Below are 17,424 nucleotides of genomic sequence, written 5' to 3'. Positions count from 1 at the left end.
TTGGCCAGACAATGTTGAGAAGAATGTGACTTTTGGTGAGACTGAAGTGGAGAGTTTGTGTAAGAGGCTTAGGATTCTAGACATACAGGTTCTATGAAGTTATCGTGAATTTCTGACAGAGAAGAAAATGCTTGATACACTATTGCAGCTAGTAAACACCATTAACAGCATCCCCATTAGTACTGCTGAATGTGAACGTGGCCTTTCTCAGATGAACCTAGTTCTTACACCAACAAGAGCTTCTCTACAAATCAAGACCTTGAATACACTGATGTTCATCAAGCTCGTTGGTCCTCCTCTGCATGTTTTCCGACCTTTGTCATACGCCAATTCCTTGTTCCTGAAAGGGAGACATCTAGCAACTGAGACTAAGAGCAAAGAAAGAGCACGTGAAGATGGCAGTACTAGTGTGATGAGCTCCGTTTGGAACTTGTTGTAATATAAGATATGTACACCTAATATTTTTAAACCTACGTTTTTGATGTATAATGTGATCGAGCCTGGTGAAGAACGAAAGATGGTCTGTAATTGAGTATATTGAACAATATCAGTGTTGCCAGTACCTGTCCAAATTTAGAGTGGAAGAAAGAGTGAAGATATGAACGTGGTAGCGATAGAAGTGGCTAAGTGGGTGTGGACCTGGTCCTGTCTGATATTGGAGTAATTAGGTCGGAAGAAAGAAAGGCAGGCAGCAGACCCAGGCCCATAATCGTGAAGTTCGTGAATCACCGGAAGAGGAGTGAGATTTTGCAAAGTAAAAGATTTCTAAAAAATTCGGGAATTACCATACGCAAAGACTTCACAAAGACTAGTCACGGATTATTGCAGGAGGCCATCTCAAATTTTGGAGTGCCCAACGTGTGGACACAGGACGGTGTCATCATTGTTAAAGAAGGAGAATCAAAAAAGAATAATCCACCTGGTCGACCTACATAATTAGTGAGTCAAGGCAACTCTTCAAAATTTGTTTACTCCACAATTAAGTTATAGAGTATAGTAGTATAATAAATTATAGTCTTAGTTTAATATTTAGATTGATACATCTTTGTTAGTTATTTCTTTTTACTTAGGTTGACATCATTGCTTCTCACAATAGCTTAAATCCCTGATCACATATGTAACAGACTGCTCAGCCTTATAGGCTTTGACGGCAACTGCATAAAAAGTCACGTTATAACACTCATTTGAATTGCATGGAGCAACTGTACTTCCACCCAGTGATCGTTTCCAATCGATAGTGGCAATATTGGCGGTTATTCTCTTCCACATGTTAACATTTTTAACATGGAGAGTAAAAGGTCGGAAAGAGAAACTAGGCAACATGTGAGTCAGGCATAAGTCTTCTTACAAGCGCGTTTGAAGGAAACACGTGGTGTATGCGATTTAAGCTTCACTTTTGCATATTGAAGAGTATTTACAATTATTTATGTTGAGTTTTTCTCTTTAAGCTTAAGCATAAAACCAGCCAAGTATGGATTTCTAAAATTTCCTCAGAAACATTAGAAACAGCAGATGATATAGAACCAGAAAGGAACGACATGGTAGATGTACACTTGGTAGCACTAGTTTTTATAGTTATCGAAGACTCTATTATTTTTAGCTTTGAAGTTGATACATCCATCCTTCTAAACATAATTAACAGGTTATACCTCTTTCAAGGGATCCTCAACGTTACATTGCTCACTTTGTATTGATTACTTGGTAGGGAAAGAAACCAACAACCAAGATATTTATTTTGACACACTGAATCAAGGAGGACTTACTCTTCCTTCAGATTTTGTACATTAGATTGCAACAATTGACTACTGCATTGTAAATGCATTGATTTCGAACAGAGTTAATGAAGTAAACTTTGTACAATGTGGAAATCAAAAGAAGTTCTCGAAAACAGTCTTGTGTAGTGATGCTGGCTTTATAAACAATGTGTGTCCATGTGCGATGGAATATGTTGAACTTGCTGATAAAATACTTTCAGTCAATGCCTGCGTTCAGCCGGGACAGCGCTGAAATAGTGGCCACCATTTTTCGTTGCAATTCCTCTAGATAACTCAGCGAAAGAAGTGGTTTGTGAATACGTAAACAAAGCGAACATAACCAAGGAAGTTGATAACGAAATTACCACGCTGGAATTCAATATAAACGGCGATATTACGCACGTCGAAGTTCCAACTGACATGGCCCAAGGTATTTTGGAAAGTATTATCATTTATAATTATGTTAATTCTTTAAAAGCACAATTTTCTATTGCTTCACTGGCTTTTGTGATACGTATATAGTGATAAAAACGTGGTTTTAGTTTACAACCACAAATACTTTCAAGATAAACTAAAAATCTTTTGTAATTTCATACAAACTATGTTCTAAATTCCAGACAAACCCCTGCAAATCACCAATGCATTCAAATACCTAGGAGTAACACTAAGGACTTCAGCAGGATCCCACAAAATACACACCTAAGAGCGAGCAACAGCAGCAATAAGAAGAATTCATGACATAGAAAATATTACAGTTGTCCCTCTCTACAGCAATGAAACTATTCAACTCCAAACTCTTTCCAGTACTGATATATGGAATAAAGATAACATGGGCCAAACTCAGCTACAGTGACATGAACGCCATAAAAATGTAAAAGCAAGATTCCTCAAAGTGGCAATGGGGTTATCAAAGTACACCCCCTCAAGACTGACATACAACCCTGTCCGTGAGACATTCCTGCTAGAAGACTATGCACCAGACTTCAACTACCAGCTTCGAATGCAGAAACAAAGCTACGGAAGATCAGAGAAGAAAGGAGAGCAGAGATATGGACAGACTTCTACTCGACCGACGCCATGACCAACAGAAGTTGGACTGGTCCAAACATCAAGCTCACAGAGCCATAACAAGACTTGCAGTCCATGGCTTCCACCATAACCTACATAAGAAAACCGATTTCCATGAACCAGCACCGGACTGTATATGCAAACTATGTGACAAAACATGTGTACGATACCACTTCAGCGTGTGCAAGAAAAGAACTAAATCACTGAGTGAATATAGTAGTGAAAGTAACATTTGAATGCACATTTGTGCGCTCCTTTATTATTAAATTGCAGTTGGTGTGGACATGATTATAAACAGTTCACGAATATCTCACTGACAACAATTATCTTAAACAAAGGGAAGAGGATACACAGAAAATATTTTTTTTTTTGTTTTAACACTTAGGATTTTGAAAATTTATGGGCATATATAGGTCCATCAGCAATAAAGGTTCCTGTATTTGGCACTGTAAAATTTGTAAAGGGCCCAATTTTGGGGGGGGGGGGCAATTAGTCATTGGAAAAACAGTTTTAGATAATTGGTTATAACTCTCTCATTTTTAATGCTACTGACTTAATTCTTTCACTAACATATTACAAAATAAATTATCTTACTCCTCCATTGAAGGAAATTTCAATATATTTTATATTAATGCTAGAATTTATTTTTGAATAGAGAAAAAGATTTTCTGAAAATTTATTTTTTTATTTTAAATTTTTTTCTGGTGTCAGATTGTATATATGGTAATTTGCTTCTAGAGAGAAGTTTTAAAATTTAATGTAGAATATGCTGTAAAAATTTGATCAAGATACTCCAAATAGTTCCAGAGATATACAAGTATTATTAAGTGCATGCGTATCAAAATCCAGTTCTGAGAAAATTGCACTTTTAGGTTATCACAGAAATTTTTACTTCATGTTGGTTCAATTTGCTCCAGCTTGGTAAGTGGGACCCTCCTGCTTCTTTCTGCCTTCCTCCAGTTTCAATCTAGCTAGCTTCACAGATTTTCTACATTTCTTGTACATTTCAGACTTCTGGGAGGCGCGCTGGTACTTTGCTTTGAGGTCTTGCATGTGTGATATCCTTGATGTGTGTTTGCCTGGTGAAAGTCCTAATTTGGAACGAATTTTGTACTGTGCTGTGCTTCTTCCTAAATTGTAATCAACTACAGCCCTTGCCACTGCAATATCTACTCTTCTCTTAGTAACAGAGGTGCTTTTGGGACATTTTCTCCAAATTCTACTATGTAGAGACTCATTTGTCTTTTGTGTGCGACCAGATGCACATCTTTCTAGAAAGCTGTCTGAAGCTAGCCTCTGGAATAGTGGAACCATTTTACACACAACCCTGTCAGAGAGTGAAGCATGCAGATGTGTTATATGGGACCCAGGAGTTTCATTTTTAGCCAATGCTCTATTATACGAGTAAAAACACCATGATTGTTCACCGCTAGGACATTTTTAATGTTTGGGCTGCCTGTCAGTTGATCGACAATGATCTAAAATGGTATAAATTGCATTCTTCATTCCAGGTACATTTCCAGAGTGTTGTAATATGGAATTTCTATAATATCTGGCTAACTTTTCACTTTTTTTCTGCTGTGAGGTTACCATGCCTTCTGCCATCAATAGTTGAACCACGTTTTTTCTCGTCAGAAACAAGATTTCTCAAAGCAGTTCCCATTATCTTGTGAATAGGATTGATGCATTCCTCTTTTACAAGATCTACATCATCACCATATACCTTACTCTGCTGCAAGTGTGAAAATGTCTTAGCATCGCCATCACTCAACATTGTGGTATATCGCAGTCCATACGACTTGGATCTCTCCCACAATATTTTTGCAGCCTCCACTTCCATTGCTGGAGATGAGCCTGTATAATTATACTCACAGTCTGGAATGTGTCTGTCATGCCATTCCTTGAAAGCTTTCGACTTTGCACCCAATTTTTTTACTATAAATGGAACATTTGTGACAAAATTTAGACATTACTTCAAAGTCTATTACATAGCCTGTGAATACATCAACTACACAACCAACCCCATAGTTAGAGGTGTGGCCTGTTTTCTGTCATGTTCCATCATAGCTGCCTGTAATGTCTAAGGTGGGATTATTTGCAATAGCTGGGTCAACTTCAAAATATGCTTCCTTCACCGATTGCCTAGTCTGACTCAGAACATTACCGACTACTTCTACGCATACGGCTTTGATTTTAGTTGGGTGCATATCAAAGGTCTTATGAGTCATAGGCTTCATGTTCATGCTTGAACAAAATAATTGTAAAGAAGCATAATCCTGTCCCATATCATTGAATGCATTTACTACGCGTTTGTTTACATCATATGATTGCGAATTCTCAGATTTCTTACTTGTAAAACCACATGTGATGTAGCCACAAGAAGTGCAGGACAATTTCAGGTTATGAGCAAAACCATATGAGTCACTTGCTCTCACCTTCAGTGTTTGAGAGTAACATGCAGTACATGCACACTTAGAAAAAAGTTCCTGAAGACAGGTTATGTCAACTATAATGTCAGGGACATACACACATGGAGTAAATGGATCATCGGAAGGTTCTACAGTTTGTATTCGTTTATTGTCTATTTTAGACCTACTTTCTTCTGCACTTGATGATTTCTTTTCAGTCTGTGAAATCAGTTGAGTTGATGGTACAGATATGAAAGATTTCTTTTTTGCCATCATTTTTGCATATGCTCCTTCAGCCTTTGTTTTCCTTTACTTACCCTACTCATACTAAACAATATTTTAATTTTATAATTACACAAGTAATTATTGTCACAATATAACATGTAAAAATAACTTCTATAATACTCATAAGTTGCACCTTGTTTACAAACATGTTACAAAACATTTGAGAGTCTACAAGTATAACGACTTCTACCATGCTTGAAAACTACTATAACACGAGTAAATAGCTGCTGGCATCTATGAACAATAACTAAAACTTCTAGCAACTTGGAATTGTCAAAAAATCGATAATTTGAAACAGCATAAGGTGCAACTCAAAAGAGAGGAAGCGTAACAACGTGAGCTCCACTTAACTGGTGCGCAGACATTTAAAAATGGCGTCTTTTAAAGGGGCCAAATATAATTTAGGGCCAAAAATCATATGAAAATGATAGTATATACATTAAAGGTTAATTTTATGCTAAAAACCAAAATTTGATTTTTTAAGGGATTTTTTTGCATTTTGTGGGTATTCTCTTCCCTTAAAAACAGCAGATTTTTCTGGGTTTTTTTTCCCGGACTCTGAAGCATAGTGCCTTAAATATTAAACTTCATCTTCAAAAGAAACAAACCCCTTATAAATGTTACTTTTTTATATAAATTTCAGAACACGAATACCTGAGTTTCCTTCCTACTCCAAAATTTCAACCTCGTGTACACAAAATAAATTATTGGCACTGAAACCGCCTTTCTGTAAGCATGATGATGCACATTCGACAAACAGAGAAATCTGCTCTTTTTAATATTTCAAGATAATTGTTGTCAGTGAGGTAACCGTATATACTGAAATTTCCCCTGGTAATTATTTACATCACAGTCAAATTATATATAGCCTACATTTGTTTCCAAATCTGTACTTTTGGGGGTTTTTAAACATGCTAAAAACGAAAATAACAGCCAAGCGACCGAGGTATATGACAAGGGTAATGAGTTACTTGAGATACATAAGTAACTAACCTTATCATACCTCGCCTCATCTCAATTATATCCTCAATTAACCCACTAAACTTGTTACATACTTCAGCCACTTGGCCGTTACAGTAAGGTTACCTGTTTCCAGGGGACAGTCCCCGAATTTTGCTTTATGTCCCTGGATTTAATGATTTTTTTCTCAGATATCCAAGGATTTTCATTGTTAATTGTTAATATGGTTTAATGATCCTTGCACATTGCTGTGATCAATTTTGTTAAAGAAACTTTGCCGCTATTTCATAATGACATGAAAAGTGAAGGTGAGAACATAACTGCAATTGAGTCTTCCATATTGTTATCAATATAGATAAAAGAAATGAACTCCAAGAAAGATGCATTTATTAATTTATCAATATTAAGCAACTTTTGGGTATGTTTAAAAGAAATGGCTCTTATTTCAGAACAGAATTCTCGGTCTCATGAATTTTCAAAATGCTGTTGATAACTGGATTATTCATTCACAAGTTAAGATATCTAAGAAATGTACTTATTTTGCTGAGACCTGCTCTAAAAAGAGAATAATTGAAAGAGACAGTTCATCAATTGAATCTCCTTATAAATTCAACGATTTTCACGTGTGAAATTATCAGAACTATCTGAGCGCTAACTGCATTGATACTTTACCTGTACGGTGTATTCCAATGTACTGTTGTAGCCCCCCCCCCCCACTTGTTGTTACAGATATACCCATATCTTGTCTTTTTCTTTTAGGTGAAGCTGTTAAAGACGTCGTCAAACAATTAATGCAGCAAAGCAACAACAACAACAACCTGAATCCCACTGACATGGAATTTCCTGCAGGTGATGATAATTGTGATGGTGCTGCAGCTGCATCATTTCAGTGATCAGAGAAATCCACTAGGTTATTATTAGAACTATACCATTCTGAACTGGGAAACTTTCGGAACCGAAAAATTAAAAATAATTCACTGTGGATGAAGTGCGCCAAACAAATGCAGGAAAGTGGATACAATGTCACCGAAGACATGTGTGACAGACAATTCAGAAACTTGAAGGGTACATTTAAATGCATAAAAAATGCAAAAAGAATAACGGGTAGGGGTAGGCAGAGTTGGGAGTACATTGATGTAATGGATGAGATATTCCACACCAATGCCACTATCAATCCTCCACATTTAATATCCTCAATTCTCACCCTGCCTATGACGAACCATCCCTGTACATCCACTCTGTTATCTTTGTCCCCAGTATCTACGAATTTACCTCCACCTTCTCTTACAGCTTTGACACCCCCAACACAAACTTCATCATTCATAGACTTAAGCCCCTATCTTGTTTCTTTCCCCTCAACTTCTTCAGAACATCATTTTCAGACTCTTCACCAATATCAGGAAATTCCTGTACTAACACTTCAGCAACCATTGCCCGACGTACAAAAGAAAACTTGGAGGAATTTAGAAAGAAAATCCTTCTTTGTGAAGAAAATAAGGTGAAAGAATTGCAAGAAATTAAAAATATTTATAAAGGGTAGCTAGAAGCACAAGATGCCCGAAATAATATATTACAAGAACTTGTACATTTATTGAAAAATGCTAATGGACAAAATAACTAGACAAATATTATTTACAAATGAGACCAGCCTCATAGTCTAGTGGCCAGAGCTTCTGGCTATAGTTCATGAGGTCCCGGGTTCGATTCTCAGTTAGAGCACAGGGGATTATTCCTCTGTTCGTCAATGGCTTGGAATTTAGATTAAGTTTAGATTTAAGACCTCTCCTGGCATCACATAATCATAATCATCCTATTATATCATCGGGGTAATGTAACTCCAACTTCTAGGCGCCCCAACCTCAGAAGAGGGTTACAACTAAGCCATTGCTAGGAGAGAAGACCAGAAATGTCGAAAAGACAACCTGGTGGCATTGGTTAAAAATATATATATTACAAATGAAATGTACAGAGTTTCTATGAAAACCGGACTGACAGTGTGAAGTGCCTGACCTGAGCATGCTAAGCAGTAAGAGGTGGAGTGGGACTGGTCTGAGTGAGGAACCTTCCACAGGTCTGTCCGTGCACCAGTGTATGACTGACTGCTTGCCTCCCGACAACGGATGTTATTAGGTGAAAACTGGAGTGAGACCAGTATTCATAGGAACTTTTTGTACAGTATTCAAAGAAATTGTTGCATACAATTTTATCGCAGACTTCTGAAGAAATATGCAAATTTATTATTATTATTATTTTTTTTTGCTTAAAAATATCGCATATTTCTTCGTAAGTCTGCAACAAAATAATATGGAACAATTTCTTTCAGCAGTGTGGTATTTTGTAAGGGACACTAGGACTGAGTGTTGACATTTTTACAATTTCAATCAGATTTCTTTTATTTTTTAACAGTTTATTAGATGTACTAATAATACAGATGCATGCAAATTATTGATATAATCGAAATGTTCCTGTCACATTACATTAAAATGCAGCAAGTTCATATATTTTTTGGACTGTGATTCATGAGCAATATTTTAGTAATAAGTAATACAGTTTCAGTAAATTTGTTCCATTAATTAGTTGTGTTTTTGGACCGCAATATTAACGTCTCCAAAAAAAGTCTTCATTAAATCCACCTTCTTCAGCACATCAGCTGACTTGAAAACATTAGCCTAGGCCTAAACATTTAGGCATAGGAACTGTACAGTAGGGGACATCGGGACTGCTCATGACTGGTTGTAACAGGAGTAGGTAGTAACATCCTCTGTATTTTGTGTTGTAACAGCTAGAATGCACTCGAATCCACTTTGATCGAAGTCTTTCAGTCAGCAATTGTGTCAGTGAAAAGTAGGTGTGAATCGCTACACCCAGTGAAGTTAGAAGACAAAAATACTGTTTTTTTACTGAGGTAAGTAAGTTAGAGTGGTATTCAGTATTTTAATTTTGAGCAGAAAATCTTAGGAGCAAATTAGTTATCTCTGTAGTTCCTAACACTGTGTTTCGTTGTGCATAAATGTGATAGGGGTTGGTTGTAACAGCAAATTGTTTAGTGTTAGAACCTACCCCATACCGATACAGGTGTTACAACCTATCCCATACTGATAAAGAGATATTATTATTATTATTATATTATTATATCATCAAGTACGCTGGTAAAACCCGGCCAAAGTCGATGGATTTTAAGTTTAAGAAATAGAGAGCTGTGAATTGGTAGTCACACAAATTTGATGTTAGAAATCGTCAAATGACTTAATAGTTGAAAAAAGTCTTTAAATATGCCATTTTTTATCCTACATAATATGAGGGAATACAAAAGAAAATCTGACAAGAGGGAAAACCTCCTTACACATTATGCAAGAAGCTGCTGAGTTGCGTAAGAATGGTGTGGCAATGAGGGAAGCAGCGAGACGATTTGACATCTGTCAACTGTCGTGTAACTCTTCGATACTTCATAATCAATTCGAGGAAACGTAAGAAAGCTTTTTGTTCACTCGTATTTATTAGGGGTTTCCTGTAAAAGAGACATTTTAAACAATCTCTATTTCCTTTCAGGTCAAGATGCTGAAAATATCAAACTGGCCTCCTCTTACAGGACATTACGACAATCGCCAAGTATTCAGTAATGATCAAGAAAATATTCTTGTATCCTACATTGAACCTTGTTCCCACATTTACAGTATTTCGGTTTAACACCTAAAGAAGTTAGAATTGTTGAAAAAATATAGCATTAATATGCTTCCACAATGGAAAACAAATGGCATGGCTAGAGTAGATTGGTTTGGTGTCTTTTTTAAACATCATCCAAACTTATCAATTCGTACACCAGAAGCAACAAATTTGGATAGAGCTACCAGTTAAAAAAAAAACAAATGTAGCTCGATTTTTTTATAAGCTTGGAACTGTTATGACTAGGTATGGTTTCAAAGCATCCAACATTTGGAATGTCGATGAAACCGGCACTACTACAGTTCAGAAACCGTTCAAAATAGTTGCTAAGAAAGGGTGAAACAAGTGGGTGCTATCATCTCTGGTGAGCAAGGTGTTTTGGTGACGCTCACAGTAGTAGTATGTGCCAATGGAAACAGCATCCCTCCTATGTTCACTTTCCCTGCAAGATGTACTATGACCATTTTGTGCGTGATAGTCCAAGTGACTGCAACAGAACAGGGAATATATCGGGCTGAATAACAGAGGTGGAATTTCTCACATTTCTGCAACATTTTACGCAGCAAGTTCGTCCTTCCAAGAATTCTCCAGTTCTTTTGCTACTGGATAACCATCAGTCACATTTGTCACCTTCAGTGCTTGACTATGCAAAGAACAATGGCATCACTAGGCTGTCATTCCCTCCACACTCTTCACATAGACTACAGCCATTAGACAGGAGTGTATTTGGCTCTTTTAAAAAGCATGTAAACACTGCAATGGATTCATGGATGCGAAATAATCCCAGGAATGTCGTGACAATATATGGTATTCCATCTGTTGTCAAAATAACATTTCCACTTGCTGTGACTCAGAACAATGTGCAAAATGGGGGTTTGCAGAGTGTGGTATATTCCACACCAATGCCACTATCTGGGAAACTTTCGGAACCCAAAAATTAAAAATAATTCACTGTGGATGAAGTGCACCAAACAAATGCAGGAAGGTGGATACAATGTCACCGAAGACATGTGCGATAGACAATTCAGAAACTTGGAAGGGTACATTTAAATGCATCAAAGATGCAGAAAGAAAAAGGGCCAGGTGTAGGCAGAGTTGGGAGTACTTTGATGTAATGGACGAGATATTCCACACCGATGCCACTATCTGGGAAACTTTCGGAACTCAAAAATTAAAAATAATTCACTGTGGATGAAGTGCACCAAACAAATGCAGGAAGGTGGACACAATGTCACCAAAGACAAATGTGATAGACAATTCAGAAACTTGGAAGGGTACATTTAAACGCATCAAAGATGCAGAAAGAAAAAGGACCAGGTGTAGGCAGAATTGGGAGTACTTTGATGTAATGGACGAGATATTCCACACCAATGCCACTATCACTCCTCCACATTTAATATCATCACTCACCCAACCTATGATGAACAATCCCTGTACATCCACTGTCATCTTTATACCCAGTATCTACATATTTACCTCCACTTCATCTTACAGCTTTGACATTCCCAACACAAATTTCATCATCCATAGGCTTAGACCCCTCTCTTGTTTTTTTCCCCCCTCAACTTCTTCAGAACCATCATTTTCAGGCTCTTGAACATCAGAAATTTCCTGTACTACCACTTCTGCGACCCCTGTCCGACGTACAAAGAAAAACAGGAACTTGGAAGAATTTAGAAAAAGAATTCTTCTTTGTGAAGAAAATAAGGTAAAAGAATTGCCGGAAATTAAAACATTTAAAAAGGGCAGCTAGAAGCCCAAAGTACACGAAGTAACATATTAAAAGAACTTGTACATTTACTGAAAAATGCAACTGCACAAAATAATTAGGAAAATGTTACAAATGAAATGTACAGAGAAAACTGGTAGTAATGTTCTATCGACTTAATGACGGTAGTGCGAAGTGCCTGGCCTGAGGATGCTAAGCAGTAAGAGATGGAGTGGGACTCGACTGAATGAGGAACCATTCACAGGTCTGTTTGTACACCAGTGTATGACTGCTCGCTGCTCGCCAACAGATTTTATTAGGTGAAGATTGAAGTGGGACCAGTATTCATAGGAACTCTTTGTACAGTACTCAAAGAAATTGTTGCATATAATTTTATTGCAGACTTAAGAAATATGCACATTTATTTTGTGCTTAAAAATTATATAGCATATTTCTTCATAAGTTTGCAATAAAATAATATGGAACAATTTATTTGAGCAGTGTGGTATTTTGTAAGAGACACTAGGACTGAGTTTTGACATTTTTACATTTTTAATCAGATTTTATTTTTTAACAATTCATTAGAAGTATTAATTGCGTGTAAATTATTGATATAATCGAAATGTTCCAGTCGCATTACATTTAAATGCAGTAGGTTCATAAAGTGGCAGTCAAAAAAATAGACCCATGCTCGTTTGGAGAGGCAGACGTCTACCTACTTGCACCGTACATACACAGTTCTGCATTCTGCGTCTACCTACTTGTACAGTACATACACAGTTCTGCGCAGCAGTTGTTATTAGTTCGTGTAGCAGTAAACATCTATACACCACTCTGACGTCCTGGAATAATAGTGCGTGTCTGAGGCAGCACAGAAGATAGAAAGGTAAACATAAAATGTTAAAAAAAAAATAGAGCAACGTAATGTCATGTAAATATACTAGTGTTTTTGAATAGCCACTTTGTTTATTACCTTGCATCCATAGTATATGCAGTGTATTAGGTATATTTTTCAAATCAGAACATATTTTTATGCAGATGGGAAGAACAAAGCATACAACTGAAGATCAACGCAGTATTATGTTTCGTTTGTGGCAAAATGGCACCAGTATGAATCAAATTGCAAATCAACTAAATGTTTCCCGTAAACATGTACAGAACGCAATAAAACAACTAAAGCGATGCCCGAAAAACGAGAAAGACCACGAAAAAGTTCTCTGCGCCAAGACCGGCTAATAGCTAGAGCAGTTAAAAAGGAACCTTTCTTATCTGCACCATGGTTGAAAGAGTTATTATCAAATGAGAACAGTCTGAATGTATCAACATTGACTGTAAGACGACGGCTGTGTGATGCGAAACTCAATGGTCGACTAGCCAAACACAAGCCTCATGTGTCCAAAGATAATATCAAAAAGAGATTGGCATTTGCTAAGAGACACAAGGATAAAGATAATCGTTGGTGTCGTAATGTTTTGTGGTCAGACGAATCTAAGTTTAACAGATTCACTTCTGATGGGAAAGTGTACGTAAGGCGGCCACCAAACCAGGAAAACAATACACCATAAAAACTATTAAACATTATGGTATGGGGATGTTTTTCATGGTTCGGTGTCGGTCCCATATTTCGCATCAATGGCAGAATGGATAAGGAAATGTATAAAGGTATTTTGAAAGATGTCATGTTACCTTATACCATGTACTTAGACCACAATAATTTAACTTGTATTTTAAACCAAAATAAGTTATCTGTAAATTTTTTTAGATGGAGCACAAACTAAATGACGCAAGGTGCCTGTCTGGATACTGGAAACTGTTGCATTAACAACAGTGAGAAATAGACTCAGGATACAAAATCCTGAGCTTAAAACCGAAGATTGAATCCTTATGCGAGTCAAAAGGTGGCAGAGAAGGAGCAAATTCTCAATTGACTTCCACTCTTTTAAGGAACTGGAACGAGGAGATTCCATGGTGCGACATGTGGGACAAGAAAATAAGGACCTCGAAGTGTTGTGCTACCCGGGGATACGAGTCAAAGAAGTGAAACACAAATTGGAGCAACAGGAGAAAAGGGACATAAAAACTATAATATTACATGTGGGGATGACATGTGTGAGGCGACGATTTGAGTATGTTATGGGAGATATGTACGACTTGGCAGTAAGGATGAAGGAGCTGTACCCCCAGGCAAAGATAATTATCAGCAGGATAGTGCGGTGAAGAGATTTTCATTGCACTCGGATTGGATGACTAAATGAGGCATTTGACTGGGTGGCAGATAGAACGGGAGCAACATTCGTGGACCCAAATTCGTGGATCAGTGACGGGGACCTGGCACGTGATGGAGTCCATCTAAATTCATGTATAGACTTATAGTGCATTAAATTACCGCCTTTACCTATCTTCATGCAACTTAACACATGGACTACAATCACTTCTGATATATCATGGTTCAGCTATAATGCAGGGGTTAAATATGTCCCCCAAGAGCCACACTATATCGGGCTTTTACTGTAACTCTGTATTGTAATTTCAAACTCTGATACGTTGATGTGTTACGGATCATTCATTTACTGACGTGTTTACAGGCAGTGACACTCATGTTACAACACAAGAAGGTAATTTCCTTGTGATGTGTTAGTGAAAGCCTGTTCCAATGCAAATTACTGCATTTCATAATTCCTATTTCCTTTACAGCTATACAGAATCGGCTGGTAGCATCATCACCGAGGCCGTGTTCACATTCCACTCCAAAGCAGAGTGTCGTGGAGAAGGAGCTCGAGGCAAGACTCAGAAGACATACCTTGCAATTGGAATACGAAGCAAAGCTGCAGTCCCTTCGCGAGAAGGAGCATCAGCTTTTGGTTGATGATGCACAACAGAAACTGGAGAAATCTAAGGACAAGTTTTTGAGGCAGAAGAAAGGAGAAAAGATGAACTTCATGCTTTGCAATTGGCTGTGTTGAATAAGAAGGAAGAAGAGAAGAAGAACCAGGTTTTTGAGGCAAAAGGAGAAAAGATGAACTTCACGCTTTGCAATTGGGTTTGTTGAAAAAGAAATTGAAATATATTTTACCCTATCCTCTTTTCTCCCAGTTTACATTGCAACAAAGCTAACTGCAAATTTTGTGTGTGTGTCTAGATGTTTGTCAACAAAGCCATTTCTTCCACTCCAGTACTTTAGTACAAGGTATCTTCTTTCTTTACAGTTCTCTTCATTTTGTCATTGGTATTGCACAGGATACTGTAAGATGTATTGAATGCTCCAGTTCTATGTACATGGCTTGATACTGTCATAGCCTGTCACCAATCTAAAAGTGACAGCAGATTTTCGTGACGCTTGTGAAATTTCTTCACGATTTCTTAATATTATTTCTTATGGTTTGCCTTCAATATTTTCCTCTTTTTTCCTGGATTAAGTGAAATTTGTTGTGGATGAGTTGTTTTAGGCCTAAAGAATGGAAAAAAAAATCCCTTGGAAGATTTATTTTAGGGAATGAAAAGGAAATGACTGGCTTTGTTTCTGTATTATTGTTGTACTCGTTTTGTCAGGCCATCTGCTTTCATTCCCATGTAAATTACTTATATTATAATCATCGGATCGAGAAGCTGGAATGCAAACTGGACGATATAGAACAGTATCAGCAACGCCAATGTTTCCGTATATTTGGTGTAGGTGAGAACAATGTAAAAAAACCTAGGAGTTCATTTCGAATCTAATCTCAATTGGGATACACATATTAAATATAGCCTACATGTAAGAAGGCTTTCTCTCTTCTCCATTGCATCATTATCCATCTAAATTAAAACAGACACTGGTACAGACACTCATTCTCACTTCGATTATTGCGACGTTCTGTTTAGTGATCTCAGGATTGATTCCCCTCAGAAACTACAGCATGTTCATAATGCATGTATCCGCTTCATTTGTAATGTTCGATACTATGATCATATCTCACTTTCTTTCGAGAAGTTATCATGGCTTAGCTTATATGAGAGGAGAAATCTGCACTCGCTTTCTCTCTTATATCGAATTATACACATTTTATCCCCCTCTTATTTATTCACCCATTTTCATACTCTCTCTCACCATTACTTGGTTTTCATGTTCAGTATGTCAATTTTAACTTGGTATCGCCCTGTTAGATGTTTCCTGTTATTTTGTCTACCCTCGTTCATAGTTTTGTTGACCAACCTTGGTAGTCTGTGCAATGAGTGTATTACAATACCTGCTTCAAGAGCATGTGATCCTTTACAAATTTGTTCGGAACTATGAAGACGAAACCAGTGAGAAACCTATCACATGTCTTCAAATCACATCCCACCACTTATGACAGATAATGGATATTTTGTCACTGTGTGATTTTTGTGTTCAGCTAATTCATGGAGATTGGAATGTTGCTGAGTTATCCCAAATGTAACCGAGCTAGGCCTGTATGACAAGACATGGGTTCCCATTAGGAGACAACAGATGTTCATGTTTATCGCTCTTCTGCAAATTGGCATACCAGTGCCATATATACCAACAATACTGATTAGCGTGTCAAGTAACAAACACGTGGTGAGTGGTGTATTGAATGTCGAAAAGTTGAGTGGAATGATAATAGGTCCCAAGTTAGTACGAATCTTCTGACTTAAGTGCCCTGTCACATAGAGCATCGATCGACAAAGAGCAACCGACTGCCATGTAGCGGTATCGACTGAATTTGTTTTCCATGTCACACTGAATATCGATCGACAGAGATCGTTCAAACATAAACAGTAGAACAATCATATTGTGAAGAGGGAAAATGAATAGCGATAGCTCAGGTGAAGATATTGTTTTCTTACATGAATATTTGAAGAGAGAAAAAAGAAGTAGACAATCGCAGTGGACAAGAGAAATATTTCTTAAACGTGAGAGCTTGGGAGAGTTCCACCAGCTTGTACCTTCGTTATGGGATGACGAAGAAAAGTTTAAGAATTATTATTGTATGTCCATTAATACATACAAGGAGTTAATAGAGAAAGTGAGGCCACTAATAGATATTGGGCATACAAATTTCAGGAGAAGCATAAGTTTTGAAGAAAGACTGACTGTAACTTTGAGGTAAGCATTTAAATGTTTTTTTTTTTAATTGGAGGTTTGAAAGTGGCATTCAGTATTGACATAACAAAACGTATTCATGCCATTTTGTGGAAAGTAATGTTAGTAATAAATTTCGTAGCAATAGGCTATATGGCTTACGTTGTAAATAAATTCGGACAAATTAAGACTAAACTAAACTAACCTAACCTAAACTATAGGCTACTCTAACCTATCAAAGACCTAATATAACTTCATACACAGTGAGTGCAATTTGATACGTGGAATAGCATTTTGAAATAATACAGCAACAAAATATATAACATTTCATTAATATTGATAACTACCGTAACTGTTAATGCACAATAATTAACAATGGATATATTTATTAATATTGATAAATTGATAGGAGATGTGTCCATGTACTCTTGACGATTTTTTTTAAGTAGGCCTAATAGAAATATTCATGGTTGCTGTTACTTGTTTCACAGCAAATTAAAAAAATAACCCAAGTCT

The sequence above is a fragment of the Periplaneta americana genome, chromosome 3 (genome assembly GCF_040183065.1).
Source record: "Periplaneta americana isolate PAMFEO1 chromosome 3, P.americana_PAMFEO1_priV1, whole genome shotgun sequence".
Lineage (NCBI taxonomy): Eukaryota > Metazoa > Arthropoda > Insecta > Blattodea > Blattidae > Periplaneta > Periplaneta americana.
Note: the sequence above shows the minus strand (reverse complement) of the source record.